Source organism: Neophocaena asiaeorientalis, unplaced genomic scaffold (genome assembly GCF_003031525.2).
Source record: "Neophocaena asiaeorientalis asiaeorientalis breed wild unplaced genomic scaffold, Neophocaena_asiaeorientalis_V1.1 scaffold461, whole genome shotgun sequence".
Classification (NCBI taxonomy): Eukaryota; Metazoa; Chordata; class Mammalia; order Artiodactyla; family Phocoenidae; genus Neophocaena; species Neophocaena asiaeorientalis.
Window position 1 is genome coordinate 762,376 of NW_020173230.1, and position 15,434 is coordinate 777,809.

At 43.3% G+C, this 15,434-nt stretch overlaps 1 protein-coding gene across 2 annotated transcripts in view; it reads left to right on the forward strand.

Annotated features, from left to right (window-relative positions):
• LMTK2 (lemur tyrosine kinase 2) overlaps positions 1–15,434 on the forward strand; it is an 80,383-nt gene that overhangs the window by 743 nt on the left and 64,206 nt on the right. The window lies entirely within an intron of this gene.

Sequence of the window (15,434 nt, forward strand, 5' to 3'; positions counted from 1 at the left end):
GCGAGGGGATGGGGATGGGGCTGGGGAGGACTGCGAACGGGGCGGCAGCGACCGACCCCTCCCGGGGTAGACTGCAGCACCGGCTCTGGACCTGTTGCCTGAAGGTCCTCAGCCTACATCCCTTGCTGGCAGTTCTGCTTCCTTTTCCAGATGTCACCTGCCTCCTGTGCTTTTCTCACATCTTATAATGAGAACCGTTTCTTAGCCCTAATCATACTTAAATGCAAATGACTTGGAGAGCTGCGCAGAGTTTCCTTCGCTCCCTGTAACTTGTTCTGAAGTTGTAAATTGATTTTAGACGCTGTGCGTTTTATTCAGATTGAATCTCTGGGAATGAGAAGGAAACCACTCTATAAATATCTCTACTTTAGGAAGCCAGTGATTAGAGTAGCAGCCTTTGAATAACTATTGACAAAATGGCCCAAGGGTGATTGAAGTTTCTATTTTAGCTACGTCAGTGTGTGATTTTCTTTTTTTCTCCCCATCGTTTTCGTTTGTGGTTTATTTTCTCAGATAAAACTTCAGTCCAGGAAAGCATCTCAAGTTGGATAATTTTTTTTTAAGGAAAAAAATAATCTCGGCTAATTTACGATTATCATCTGTTGCTTATCTTTGAAATGAGGGGAGACTGAAATTTCATAGAATCATGGAATCTTAGAGATGGGAGAGACCTTAAAGAAAATTTAGTCCAATTTCTTTCATTTTGCAGTTGAAGATAGTGAGGCCCTGGGGGTCAAATGACCTACCCAAGGTGACACAGCTAAATTTTAGGAGGAGCCACAACTTAAACCCAGGTCTTAGATTCCCCTAGCTGTGTGATTTTTCTGCTTTACCACTTCAGGTCTCTTGTTAGCTGTTTAGAATACTCTTGAGGTCAAGAGTTATTTTAGAATGATGTTAGTTGGGTGCAGAATGTGGAAGGTACTGTCCCTGGTAAAGACATATTTTTCAAACACATCTACGATGGAAGCTAAACATAATTGTTTCCAGAGACACACCAGGTCATGTCATTGAGTGCCCTTTAGTTGGGTATAAACTGTTATCATTGTACCATGTAGTGTATTGCTAAATTTCTGCCACTGCCTTAGATCAAATATGTGTAAGGTGAATTCTGTTTTCTGACCTGATAGATAAGAAGAGTGAATATTATGAGGAATGTATAGGCAGCCCAGGTATGAGTCACAGAAAGTACCTGGGAAATTATAAAAGACTGTAGGGAGAAGTGTCGTTGTTGATATTGAAACATATTCATAGTGAAATTGAAAATTAGCACTAGAATAGGACAGTGGATAAAGATTACGTATGTGAAAGGGATTCAAGAAGTTTCCAGATGACTTTGCTCTTAATCGAAGTTTTACATATTTTGTAAAACAGATTCTATTTAGGAAACTTTGGAAATGTGGCTGCTTATAAACCTTTTTTTTTTTTTTTGGCTGAACCGTGAGGCATGTGGGATCTTAGTTCCCCGACCAGGGATTGAACCCATGCCCCCTGCAGTGGAAGCTCGGAGTCTTAACCACTGGTCCACCAGGGAAGTCCCTATAAACCTCTTAATGTGTTTATTCCCTTCTTTTACTATTTCATGGAGGTATGAATCAAAAAATGGAAGTTTTTGTTGGAGTGTTGTATGTAAAACAAAGCAATCAAGAAAATTAATCCATAAATAGAAATATTAAATGTTGGCATTAAAAAAATGTAAAGAACTATTCGGTGACTTGTAGCAGCTTTTGTAGATTTTCCCTCATGTTCTATTGCTTGGAGGGTGTATGGTGAGACTTGTGGCCTATGGATGACAAATACCTACTACGGTTAAATTATGTGGAAAAAATGCACAATCACACATAGATTTGGGAGTTTTTATTTCCATTCAGAAGGGATTGTTAATCCTGGTAATGGGGGTAGATTCTTGACCAAGAAGAGTAAAGAAACCTTTGAGCTAATCCTGATAAGTGAGTTTGCTGGTTAAGAAAGAGGAACCCCTCTGGAACATACATAGTAGATAAAAGAGCAGTTAAACATTGAAAACAACTATCAAGCTTTTGATTATCTGGGGGCCTGTACTCTTTACAAAGGGAGAGCTGGCCATTTTCAAATTCAGAGTAGATCCATTGTATATGGTCTTTGCCTCCTTGGCCTTATTCTGCTTAAAGTTCAAACTGGTTAATACTGCCTTGGAGAAAGCATGGCTTATCAACAGTAGATTGGAAAAAATACTTGAATTGTATCCTTTGCCAGCCTGTTTGCATGGGGAAATGAGACAGTTAACTGAAATTCAGCATTTAAATCGAAGTTCATTTATCCCACGTTTCTTTGTCATCCAGAATCATTTCTAGGTTCTAAAGTTGAAAAAAGGTATTTACCCATTCAGTCATAGTAAGCTTTGTAAATATGTGGATTGCCTTTGCCCATCAGGCAAGAAGGCATTTCTAGGTCGAATTTGGGGGGGAGAATCTCTTTATCACTCTGAGAGTCCCTTATGTCCTCCCTGGGGGGTGGGGGGGGGCGGCTTTCCTGAGAATCTGTATTTCTGCAAAGGCCCTTATTATATAGACTGAGATCCCGGTCCTCACTTAGGAAGCTTACGTAAAGGCAGGAAGTCCACTGTTTCACACACAGTTCAGTTACCAAACTAAGATTACAGTTAAGAAATTCCTTTTCTCCAGATCATAGTTATCAGACCTTTCTTCTCTTGGCAAGTATTTATGTGCCTTTTGTAAGATTCTCAGAATTCACATCATAAAGAAAGATGTTGTATGCGTGAAGGCATTCCTCTAAGTTCTCAGAATTCACATCATAAAGAAAGATGTTGTATGCGTGAAGGCATTCCTCTAAGTCCACAACTTGTTATTAATATTAGGGCAGTGCTTAGACAAGGAAACTCACTTCTATTGTTCTGTGGCATATTAGGTCACAGAGTACAGAGGAAGCTTTTAGCAGTTCCAGATAAAGGACCTCACGGAAGTCTGTGAAGCCGGTGGGACTCAGCTACTGATTAAACAGCAGCTTGTGAAACCGGGGCTTTTGTTTTAGATTAAGCAAACAGGCTTGTATCTTGAAAAAGATTTCTGAAGTAAAGGAAGTGCTTTCTAAAGTGTGAATTTTTGTGTTTATTTTAACAGCTTCTGAGAGCTTTCCATGCAAATTCTTGTCAGGATATATGGCTCTAAGGCTTGAGATCTGATTTAGACTGGGAATGCTGTTAATTGCTTTCAGTAGGTGATATTTTGGGGTTAACTAAATATGTTCCTTTGCATAGTGATAGGAAATCTGTCCAGCAACTTGGTAGCTGATCAGCATCGAAGTTATCAGATCTCTACAGTTTTGCTGATATCGATGTGCAGATGTGCTGACTGTTCACGCAATTCTCTTGAAATTTAGAGCCCTTGGGCCCTCTGTGCTCCTGTGGGCTGTGTCACTTAGAACAGCTGTACATATAATGAAAAACACTGCGTAATGTAAATGTCATATAGGGGATAGCCAGGGTTCTGAGACTGTAAACAGACTGGTCCTCAAAAAAGTCCTTGTAGGTGGACATATAAAAAGAATCCACCTTTTCAGCTCAGTTGAGACTAAAATTCATGAACCAGTCACAGGAGGAGCAGGCGTTGTGGCCAGAGCTTGGACTTTGGAGTTAGTCTGGGTGTGAGGCCTTCCTCTGCCACTTTAAAGCTTTTAAGACCTTGCCCAGTCACTTGACCTCTCCAAGCTTCTTAGAATTCAACTATTAAAAAAGGATGATGATAATATTTACCTAAGGGGTTGCTGTCACGTGATAGCCATGCGTGCTACAGGTTTGGCCCTTGGCAACATAGATTCCTTCATTGCTTCAGATTTCTTTGTAAATTTGGTGGGTTATCCTAGAATTGACTAATGGTGGGTGGTATGGCTTCAAAGAAGGAAGTCACCGTGGTAGCTGCGTATCATGGAATGCCTAGAACTTATGGATGTAAAAAAATCTTTGTTTTTCAAAATAGCAGATTATATGATGGGTGAAGATCCTTTAGAGAGAAATCTGGCTTATTGAAGTATGATGTATAAGCTGGTAGTGTTACTTCTTTTTTTGCGGTACTGTTGTGGCCTCTCCCGTTGCGGAGCACAGGCTCCGGACGCGCAGGCTCAGCGGCCATGGCTCACGGGCCCATGGCTCACGGGCCCAGCCGCTCCGCAGCACGTGGGATCTTCCCGGACCGGGGCAGGAACCCGTGTCCCCTGCATTGGCAGGCTGACTCTCAACCACTGCGCCACCAGGGAAGCCCTACTTCTTGAAATTTATAGTCTTGGGGAATTATGCTAGAAAATTTTAAGATGATCTGGATTAGTCTGCTTTTATATAATAAACCTGTTTTTGAACATCGAGATGACTAAAACTCTTGCATGTGAACAATTGCTGGTTTTAATTTACTTAAAGGAACCGCGGGCAATCTAAGTTTGGTTGATCCCAAACAAAATTGTGTGCTCGCAGAAAGTGTCCCTGAAGGGAGCCCCTTCACCCAGACTGTGGTAGGACCAGCACAGTTCTGAGGCTTCCCCTTAGAAAATGTCACTTGGAGAGACGAATGTGGCAGACTTGCTTTCTCTCTCTCTCTCTCTCTCTTTTAAAATTAGGTATTTTTGCAGTCCTCTAGCGGTGCTTCACTCTTTGAAATTTTTATTTATTACTCAGACACGAGGAAAGGAATATTATAGAAAGGAGAAGCTGGACAAACGTTCCTGGTCTAAAACAAACTGCTGTATCTGGGGTGGTTTTTAGATTCGAATTCCTGCTTTTCTGTGAATCCTCATATGAAGACACTGTAAGAAAGCTGAGGAGCTGTGGCAAAACCTGTGTCAGAGCAAAATGTTGGAGTGAAGTATTTTTAAGTTGTAGTAAATGACTGATTTGGAACCATGCCTTGGCATTACAGTTATTTGCCACAAAGAACAGGCATATCAGAAAAATAACCTCAATATTTCAAAAGAAGGTTTTGTGCAAAGGTTAGCCCAGTGCAGAGATTCCAGATTTCATTGGACTTTATTGTGATTCAAGTGGGCAACATGAGAACAGCTGAAGCCAAATGTCGCAGCGCAGGTGCCTGAGACACAACACGGTGAGCGCCTTTACTTCTCTGAAAGCCTCTGCCCCCCACCCACTGCCCTCCACCCTGACTGCAGAAGAGCGCTTTGTACTCTTCTGCTTTCCTGGGGCTTCAGAGGGGTGGTGGTAAACCTAACATCTTATTTTTAACAGCTTGGCAGATTTTGCATTTTACTATATTATATGTTTGTTTTAAAAGGCTTAAATTCCCATTACCTCAAACAGATGTGCCACGACCCGGTGCTGTGGTGCAGCTGGAGTAGCTCTGGGCACCCAGCATCTGACCCCAGTTTGGGAAGCTTTGGGCGGGGAGGTCATGGCAACTGAGTTTCTGCTGTCCCAGCCTCTGCTCTCCCCCTCTCATGGCACTTTCTTAACAGCTAAATTGATCTGCTCATGGTTTGCGAAATAGCCTGTGCAGAGTTCCATCTTCCAGCGCTTCATATTCTGTGTGCAGTTGCCTGACTCTTCCCCTTGTATCTTTTAAGTGCTGTCATCTCTTTCTTTGTCTTTTTTTTTTTAACCTCTTTGCAGCCCCAGTTTCCCTACTAAGACCTTTCTCCTTGCCCAGGCTTGGCGATGGCCACCCCTGATGAACTCTTAAGAGTGTTTCCTTGTGAGACAAGACGTTCCAGGGGATGCAGCATGAAAACGTGGGAATTTTCTAATTTATTTTCATTTCGCCCTTAAAAATTTTTGACTTATGTGACTTTTGAGGGATAGAGTGTATTGGTACACTAATGCATTTGTATGACTTGTAAATAAATTTACATGAAATGGAAGGACTACGAAGAAAATTTACTGGTGGGTTGCGTCATCAAAAAAGGTTTGCGTTTGTTGTACTGGCCTACCGCTTGCACTTAGCAAATACCACCTGTTTTTTTAAGTCCTGTCTCTTCACCTGGATTGTAAGCTCTGTGTCTCATCGCCTCAGTATTTCTCGTGTTTGCGTGGTTTTGAAGTTTGTGGGTGATGCTGAAGTATGAGAGAGATGGTGCTGGAGAACTGACTTCACCAGACCAGCACTCCAGAGCGTGCGTGTGTTAAAAGGAGAGGGTGTCAGCTTAGACCCTGTCATTGTCCTGTGAACTTCATCCAGCCCCAGTCCTTCACCTGGAATGAGGCCATGGATAGTTGTTTTATTTTTAGCCATAAACTTTTTCTTTTAGAACAAATGTAGATTTACAGGAAAGTTGCAAAGATGGTACAAAGAGCTCCTGTGTATCCTTTGCCCAGTTTTCCCTTTTGACGTTGGTAACAACAAGTAGCCGGTACTCATACATTGTAACCAGCGTGCAGACTTCACTCACATTGCTTCAGTGTTTCCCTGATGTCCTTTTTCCGGTTCAGGATCCCACAGTGTGTCTGGTTGACATGGCTCCTTGGGCCCCTCCAGTCTGTTCCCTGTTTTTGATGATCCTGACATCTTGAGGAGTCCTGGTCAGGAGTTTTGTAGAACATCCCTCAGCTGGTGCATGTTTGATGTTTTTCTCGCTATTAGGCTGGGATTCTGTGTTTTGGGGAGGAAGACCACAGAGTTGAACTGCTGTTCTCATCACATCATGTCAAGGGTGCGTGCTTTCAAGACTACTAGTCCCTTGATCCCCTGGCCGTGCTGTGTCAGCTTTCTCCACTGTCAGGTTACCCTTTCCTCCCTTCTCCACGCTGCACGTACGCACAGCCCGCACTTAGTGGTGATGAGTTCCGTGCCACCTCCTTGAGGTAGAAATCACCTGGGTTTCTGTACAGGGTATTTAACTATTCTTCCCCATTTATTTCCTTATTCAATTATTTATATCAGTATGGACACATGGATATTGATTTTACACTTTGGGTTATAATTCAATACTGTTATTTATTTTGCTGCTTAAATTGGCCCCTGGGAGTCCTTTCAGTTGGCTCCTGTGTCCTATAGACATATGTCCATCTTTCTTTTTTTTTTTTTAAGCACTTCCTTGTTTTCTGGCGCTATAAGCTCACCTTGTATATTCCCTGCTGCGGCCCTAGGATCAGCCATGTCTCACGCAGCTTCCTTTTATTGGAGCGTGATATTAGAAACCAGTATCTGGGCCCTGGATTTGCTTGCTGCTACTGGCACATTTATATTAGGGTTTTTCTTTTTTGTTTGTTTTTATTTTAACATCTTTATTGGAGTGTAATTGCTTTAAAATGGTGTGTTAGTTTAAGTGAATCAGCTATACATATACATATATCCCCATATCTCCTCCCTCTTGCATCTCCCTCCCACCCCTCTAGGTGGTTCCAAAGCACGGAGCTGATCTCCCTGTGTTATGCGGCTGCTTCCCACTAGCTACCTGTTTTACATTTGGCAGTGTATATATGTCCATGCTACTCTCTCACTTCGTCCCAGCTTACGCTTCCCACTCCCCGTGTCCTCAAGTGCATTCTCTACGTCTGTGTCTTTATTCCTGTCCTGCCCCTAGGTTCTTCAGAGCCACTTTTTTTTTTTTAGATTCCATAAATATGTGTTAGCATATGGTATTTGTTTTTCTCTTTCTGACTTACTTCACTCTGTATGACAGACTCTAGGTCCATCCACCTCACTACAAATAACTCAATTTTGTTTCTTTTTTTGTCTGAGTAATATTCCATTGTATATATGTGCCACATCTTTATCCATTCATCTGTCGATGGACGCTTAGGTTGCTTCCATGTCCTGGCTATTGTAAGTAGTGCTGCAGTGATCATTGTGGTACATGACTCTTTTTGAATTATAGTTTTCTCAGGGTATATGCCCAGTAGTGGGATTGCTGGGTTGTATGGTAGTTCTATTTTTAGTTCTTTAAGGAACCTCCATACTGTTCTCCATAGTGGCTGTATCAATTTACATTCCCACCAACAATGCAAGAGGGTTCCCTTTTCTCCACACCCTCTCCAGCGTTTATTGTTTGTAGATTTTTTGATGGTGGCCATTCTGAGTGGTGTGAGGTGATACCTCATTGTAGTTTTGATTTGCCTTTCTCTAACGATTTGTGTCGCTGAGCATCCTTTCATGTGTTTGTTGGCAATCTTATATCTTCTTTGGAGAAATGTCTATTTAGGTCTTCTGTCCATTTTTGGATTGGGTTGTTTGTATTTTTGATATTGAACTGCATGAGCTGCTTGTAAATTTTGGAGATTAATTCTTTGTCATTTGCTTCCTTTGCAAATATTTTCTCCCATTTTGAGGGTTGTCTTTTCGTCTTTTGCTGTGCAAAAGCTTTTAAGTTTCATTAGGTCCTGTATTATAGGGGTTTGATCCTCTGCTTCCTGTATCTAATCCTAGGTGTTGGGAAAAGAGAGAGAGTCAGTGAGAGATTTTGGAGGGACAAAGGGCCTCTAAGAGACAGATGACTTGGACGGACCCTGTGCACGTTTGACCGTGTCACTTGACCACCGTTTAATCGCCTATTAATACCATCGTAAATACTACACATCCCACACTTGTGGTATAGTGGTATTGGCAAGATGTTATTTTTATTTTCAGAGCAATGGATATTTGAAAGATTTTATTGGCTCTCTCCAAGAGCAGCCTAATCTCTAAGAATAGGAGGGAAACCTTGTAAGCTTAAGTTAGAGAGAATTATTTTAGGGGGCCTATCAGCTTTGGAAATTGTTGAAAGGGATCATAGGCAACTCCTTTAATTGGTGAAAGTTCAGATACAACGTCCAGTGGCAAGTCTCTTGGAAAGTACAGGGGGCTGTAGACTTGCTGTGATTTTTTTACGGAGCTTTTTGTTTCTTTTCATTTTTTATTATGGAAAATTTCAAGCATACACAAAAGTAGAATAATTAATATGATGAGCCCTCATGTGCCTGTCACCCGGCATCAGCAATTTTGAATTTATGGTGAATCTTGTTCATGTGTACCTGTCCCACTGGCCCAGGGGCCCCCACTGTTTTGATATAAATCCCAGCCACGGTATCAAGTTCAGCTGAAATTGTTTCAGGAAAAAGTAAAGATGTTTTTATAAAACAGGATTATTTGCATCAAGATCACCCAGGTACTTGTAGAAATGCAGGTTTGGGGGCCCCCAAACAAACCAGCTCAGTTGGAATTCTGGATGTTGGCCCGGAAATCTGCATTTGTAGTACTTTTCAGGCGATTTCTCCAATCCCGAGACACAAAATATTTTATCTTCTACTAGAGACAAAATAAAATCAGTTATTTAATAGAAATCTGTTGACTTGTGGAGCTAGTGAGACTCAAGGAAGGAAGAACAATTTAAAATTAAAAGATTCATGTCAACACCTAAAATCTGAAGTGCTCTCTGCTCCTGACCACCATACATGAGTGTCATTCTGAAGAAACCTCCTGTGCAAAGTATGTGTGCTATAACCACAAAGGAATTTAAACAGGGTAGAACACACTTACAGCACTTAACCGCTCCAAAGACCTTTCCTTTCATTCTTTTTTTTTTTTTTTTTTGTAACTTTAGCCCCTTCTCTGGGAGTCAGTATAAATAATAACCTCTTTACATTTTATAAATCTCCTGTATAAATAATCAGTAAAAAAGAATCGTGAGCTGGTAGCCTGACAGTCAGATGCCAGTACTGTGAGCTGTGAACCTCATGGTGTAGACGTTCCTGCCCTGGCCTGCCAGGTTTCTGCCCACTGCAGCTCAGACCAGCAAGGAAACTAAGCTTGAGCAGGTATAACTCATGACATTCTTAGTTCTCCAGGTGACAGATGTGCATGCTTTGTGAGAGTCCCTGATTCTTGACCTGTACAAGAACTTGCGGGGTTAGTTTTTTCCAGTATAATACCGTGTTGTTAACATTTTGCTATAAAAAAGTTTGTTTTTCTAAACTGATTTATTTTGGAATAGCCTCGGGTTTGTAGCCCATTTTGTATTTTTCAACAGGTACTTTTTTTAAAGCTAGTTGACGTAATTTGATGTACTTTCTGTGGGTGTATTGATGTGTACAAAATATTTTTATGACGAGCTAAAGAAAGCAAACTATCTCTCTCTAAAACTGCTACAGAATGATGATTGTATAATCAGTTGGGTTTGATTAAGAACGTCATAGGCCCGGGACTTCCCTGGTGGTGCAGTGGTTAAGGATCCGCCTGCCAATGCAGGGGACATGGGTTTGAGCCCTGGTCCGGGAAGATCCCACATGCTGCGGAGCAACTAAGCCCGTGCGCCACAGCTACTGAGCCTGTGCTCTAGAGCCCGCGAACCACAACTTCTGAGCCCGCGTGCCACAGCTACTGAAGCCCTCGCCCCTAGAGCCCGTGTTCTGCAACAAGAGAAGCCACCGCAATGAGAAGTCCGTGCACTGCAACGAAGAGTAGCCCCTAGTCGCTGCAACTGGAGAAAGCCTGCGCGCAGCACTGAAGACCCAACGCAGCCAAAAATAAATAAATGAATAAATAAAAAGAACATCATAGGCCCACACACTAGTACAGATAATTCTGGACTCTGTTTTCGTTTTTTTTTTTTTTTTTTTTTTTATGTTTTCGTTTTTTGTTGGGTTTTTTTTTTTGGCAATACATATGCTTTGCACAGGAGAAAAGAATTTCATTCTAAGAATCTAGGATAGTGATTTTTGACAGAGAAGTTGCTCTTATCCTAAAGTGAAACCACTAGAATTTAATTTTTATTTTTTATTTTTTTTTAAATTTTTAAAAATTTATTTGGCTGTGTCGGGTCTTAGTTGCAGCACACGGGATCTTTGTTGCAGCACGTGGGATCTTTCATTGCAGTGCACCGGCTTCTCTAGTTGTAGTGCACCGGCTTCTCTCTAGTTGTGGTGTGTAAGCTCCAGAGTGCGTGGGCCCAGTAGTTGTGGCACACGCGCTCTCTAGTTGTGGTGCACAGGCTTAGTTGCCCCACGGCATGTGGGATCTTAGTTCCCCGCCAGGGATCGAGTCCGCGTCACCTGCATTGGAAGGCAGATTTTTAACCACTGGACCACCAGGGAAGTCCAGAATTTTAATTTTTAAAAACTCGTGGGTTTTTTTTTTTCTCCTTGAGGTCCATGTTCAAAGTCCATCCTGAAAGTGTCTTTTTCCCCTTTTTGCTACACTGAACAGGAGGCTTGAGTTTGATGTGATATAACTGCAGCCTTTAATTATGGCAGGTAAATCTCTAAGACTTTTTGGACTTAGAAGACAGAGGAGGATGAGTTTGCAGTCATTTTGCACATTTAAAATATCTACTCTAACCAACCAGTAATTGTAAAATTCTGTAGTTTCAGTTTATTGCAAAACCGAAGGTTGTGATCTACTGGTTACCTCTCAGATCAGCCTCTGAATTTAAGTTTAGCGTGTTTTGCACGCTGCAGATTCTTCCTCAGAACCCTCAATAAATTCAACCTGCGCTCCTTTCAGAAGGAAAAAAAAATCCCTCTTCCTGGTGCTCCCTGGCAGTGTGCCTCCCTAGAATGGCTCTGTGTCAGCAGCAAGTGTTACTTTCCAAGGATGCAGGCTGCAGCTTCCAGGCGCAGAGCCCCACTTGACTCTGACTTCAGACTGTTATTCAAATGCAACACCCGGACACTGATTGCAGGTGAGGCGCTGAAAAATAACAAACTTACCAAAATAGTCCCCTGGGAACACTCCACCAGCGGCCTGATGCGCAGTGCAATCCCGAAGTCTGTAATTCAACTTTGTTTGCTTTAAATAAAAAATTTCAATAAGAGATCTGATTACCAATTTTCACTGTAGAGGCACTTGGAGAACTCATGCAATTTTGGAATTATAATCCTTTTGTATAGAACTTTAGAGCTGAAATGCCAGTTTACAGGTGAGGGAACTGAGGCCCAGAGATGTGAAGCAGTAAGTTCAACCCCGTACAGCCTGTCAGAGGCTGACTTCATTCTGGGTTGCGGTGATCTGACATGCAGTCCACCCTGTTCTCCGGTTCACTGCCTCGTACTTTCAGGAAAACTCCTACTAGTGTGCTGCACACGCATAGACTGATTCCAGTTATTTTTCCTTTGCATATTTATTTCTATTTATTATCTGAAAGTCCTGAGTGAAGTTTAAAAATATTTATGATATACTTGATTCTTGAAGTACTATAGATAATTCCTTATTGAATTAGGAAAGGTGCTAACTTCCATAATTAGGCTCACAAAACCACATTCATATTTAATTTTTTTCAATTTGTAAGAACAACAACTTCCACCTATGAAGTGATTTGCACTGTTTAATTAAAGGTGATTTAAAAATATTTCTGACTTGAAAGAAATGTAATCGTAAACTTGTAAACATTCGCTTGTGAACATGAAAAATACTTAAACACTGTGATTAAATAAATGCCTTTGTGGGGGCTTCCCAGGTGGCACAGTGGTTGAGAGTCCGCCTGCCGATGCAGGGGACACGGGTTCGTGCCCCGGTCCGGGAGGATCCCACATGCCGTGGAGCGGCTGTGCCCGTGAGCCATGGCCGCTGAGCCTGCGCGTCCGGAGCCTGTGCTCCGCAACGGGAGAGGCCACAACAGTGAGAGGCCCACGTACCGCAAAAAAAAAAAAAAAAAAAAATGCCTTTGTGGAGGTGTGGACCATGTCTACAGTCTGCTGGAGGCTGTGGATCCCAAGAAGAGTGCTCGCGAGCAGATAGTTTGTGTGTACTTTGAAGAGTCACAGGCAGGTGTCAAGAAATGTATGTGGCGTTGTAGACACGTCATTTTCCTCCTTGTTCTCTCAGCTCCTTTTTTTTTTTTCTGTAGTACGCGGGCCTCTCACTGTTGTGGCCTCTCCCGTTGCGGAGCACAGGCTCCGGACGCGCAGGCTCAGCGGCCATGGCTCACGGGCCCAGCCACTCTGCGGCATGTGGGATCTTCCCGAACCGGGGCACGAACCCGTGTCCCCTGCATCGGCAGGCGGACTCTCAACCACTGCGCCACCAGGGAAGCCCTCTCTCAGCTCTTTAAGACCACCTCCTTGATTGATGCCCTTGATCCCATCCTGCCTCATCTCTTGCTTCCCTCCAGGGCTCAGCCAGCAGCAGCAGTAGCTTCCATATTTTCTCCTGGACCCTCTCTCTCAGTTCACATATAAAAGATGACAATTTAATGTATGTATTTTCCCGCATAGCTTTATTCTACTTTTGAATAACTTTATTAGTGTAAGTTCTCAGGAGTAGTTAAAAAAAGAAAAGTGAACCATTCTTAAGTTTCTTTTGCTACTAATCACCATATTTCTTTCCAAGACACTTTTTTTTTTTAACATCTTTATTGGAGTATAATTGCTTTACAATGGTGTGACTTTCCTCCTCTGCCGTCCGTACACCCTTGTCTCCATCTGCCTCTACAGCGTCCTGTTTCCTGTTTGACCCTGTTTCTTTGTCCCATCCCCATCCCTTAAATGTTGTTCCCACTCCCTTGGCCCTCTCTTTTCTATTCCCCTCCCCGTCTCCTCTCTATTTGCATCAATTAGTGCATGTAGATATTTTTTTAAAGTGAACGTGTTCCAGAGCTTATAATAAAAATAGCTTAGGGTGGGCTTCCCTGGTGGCGCAGTGGTTGTGAGCCTGCCTGCCGATGCAGGGAACACGAGTTCGTGCCCCGATCCGGGAAGATCCCACATGCCGCGGAGCGGCTGGGCCCGTGAGCCATGGCCGCTGAGCCTGCGCGTCCGGAGCCTGTGCTCCTCAATGGGAGAGGCCACAGCAGTGAGAGGCCCGCGTACCACAAAAAAATAGCTTAGGGAGCCCCTGTCCCACATCCTGTTCTTCATCCCTACCCTCTGCTCCCCTGGGCATTGCCTGCCAGCTCTTTTAGCCATGTTGCTAAAGAACAGGGTGGAACCACTATTTCTTGGTTTCAGTAGGTACTGAATTTCTGCTATGGAAAAAGAGGATTTATATACTTACACACGTACACACCCTCCCCCTCCTCAGCATCGTTATTTACACTTTTTGGTTAAATCAGCATTCTTTCTTTTTTTTTTTTTGCGGTACGCGGGCCTCTCACCGTTGTGGCCTCTCCCGCTGCGGAGCACAGGCTCCAGACGCGCAGGCTCAGCGGCCATGGCTCACGGGCCCAACCGCTCCGCGGCATGTGGGATCCTCCCGGACCGGGACACAAACCTGTGTCCCCTGCATCGGCAGGCGGACTCTCAACCACTGCGCCACCAGGGAAGCCCTTTTTCACCTTTTTTAAGGAGGGTTTTCTCAAATGTCAGGCGATCCTTGAAAGCCTGCCCATGTTGAAGAATGAGGGACACCGATGCGAGATGTCCCCTGCGACCCTTTCCCCTCACACTCCTTGTCGCATCTGCCGCCAGGTCCCAGGCACTCCTGCCTCAGTGCCCTGGAGTAGGAATGTGCCCCTGAGCATCACCACGTGGGAGCTGTGTGACCCGGGAGAAGCATCTTTGCCTCTCCCGGGCTCAGCTTCTTCACTTTAAAGTGGGGCTAATAATAGTACCCACCTCAAAGGGTCGTTATGGGGTTGGATGAGTTTAGAACAGTGCCTGGCACATAGTAAGCACCATTTATGTATTAGCTATTTTTATAACCACCTGGCGCCAAACCACCATCATTTCTCCTGTGAATTATTCTAATATCAGAATGGGTTCCCTGATCACTTCATATAAAGTAACAATCTCCCACATCCTCTCCCTGCTTTATTTTTCCACATTGCTTATCACCGTCCAAGGTACCGTATATTTATTAATTTGCCTGTGGTCTGTCTCCTGCATGAGAATGTCAGCTGTGAATGCAGGGGCTTTGTTCTCTCCACTTCTGTACTCCCCGAACCTGTGGCAGTGCCTGTTCTGTAGAAGGTGCTGGGTAAACACTTGCTGAATGAATCGATGTGTTGGGTGGGGCTTACTGGTGGGTAGACTTCACAGTCTGGTGATGGAACAGCTGTTTCCATAAGAGACCCTTGTCCCCAGAACGCTTCTCATTATCTATAGGTCTCTTGACTTGGGCTGGACACCTGAGTGTCTGGAAGCACCTAGTTATATTGGGTTTATTTTTCTGTATAACATAAAGACAGTATCAGGGGAGCATTATCAGATAGGAAGCCCTAGGTAATCTTGCCTTGATGTTCCATAGACCCTTGTCCAGTTCAGTATTGTAAGCAGTTTCTGGCTTAGTTATGAAGGTAGTACTTTATTATGGAGAATTTTGAACATACACAAAGTAGACGGAAGAGTGTAATGAATTCTCTGTACCCCTCCCCCAGTCCAACCATCCCTATGGCCAGTCCAACTGCATCCGTACCACCGTCTGCTTCCTCTAAAGAGAGAACTTTTAAAGACGTGGCCAGAGAATATGTGTCAATTATATTGGCAAGACTTTCAGTTAGACCTTAGGAAGCTGGAAAGGTTCTGAGACCATAGACTCTATCAAAGTGTTGTAGGAAATATTAAGAAACAGGTAGACATGTTTATCTAGGAT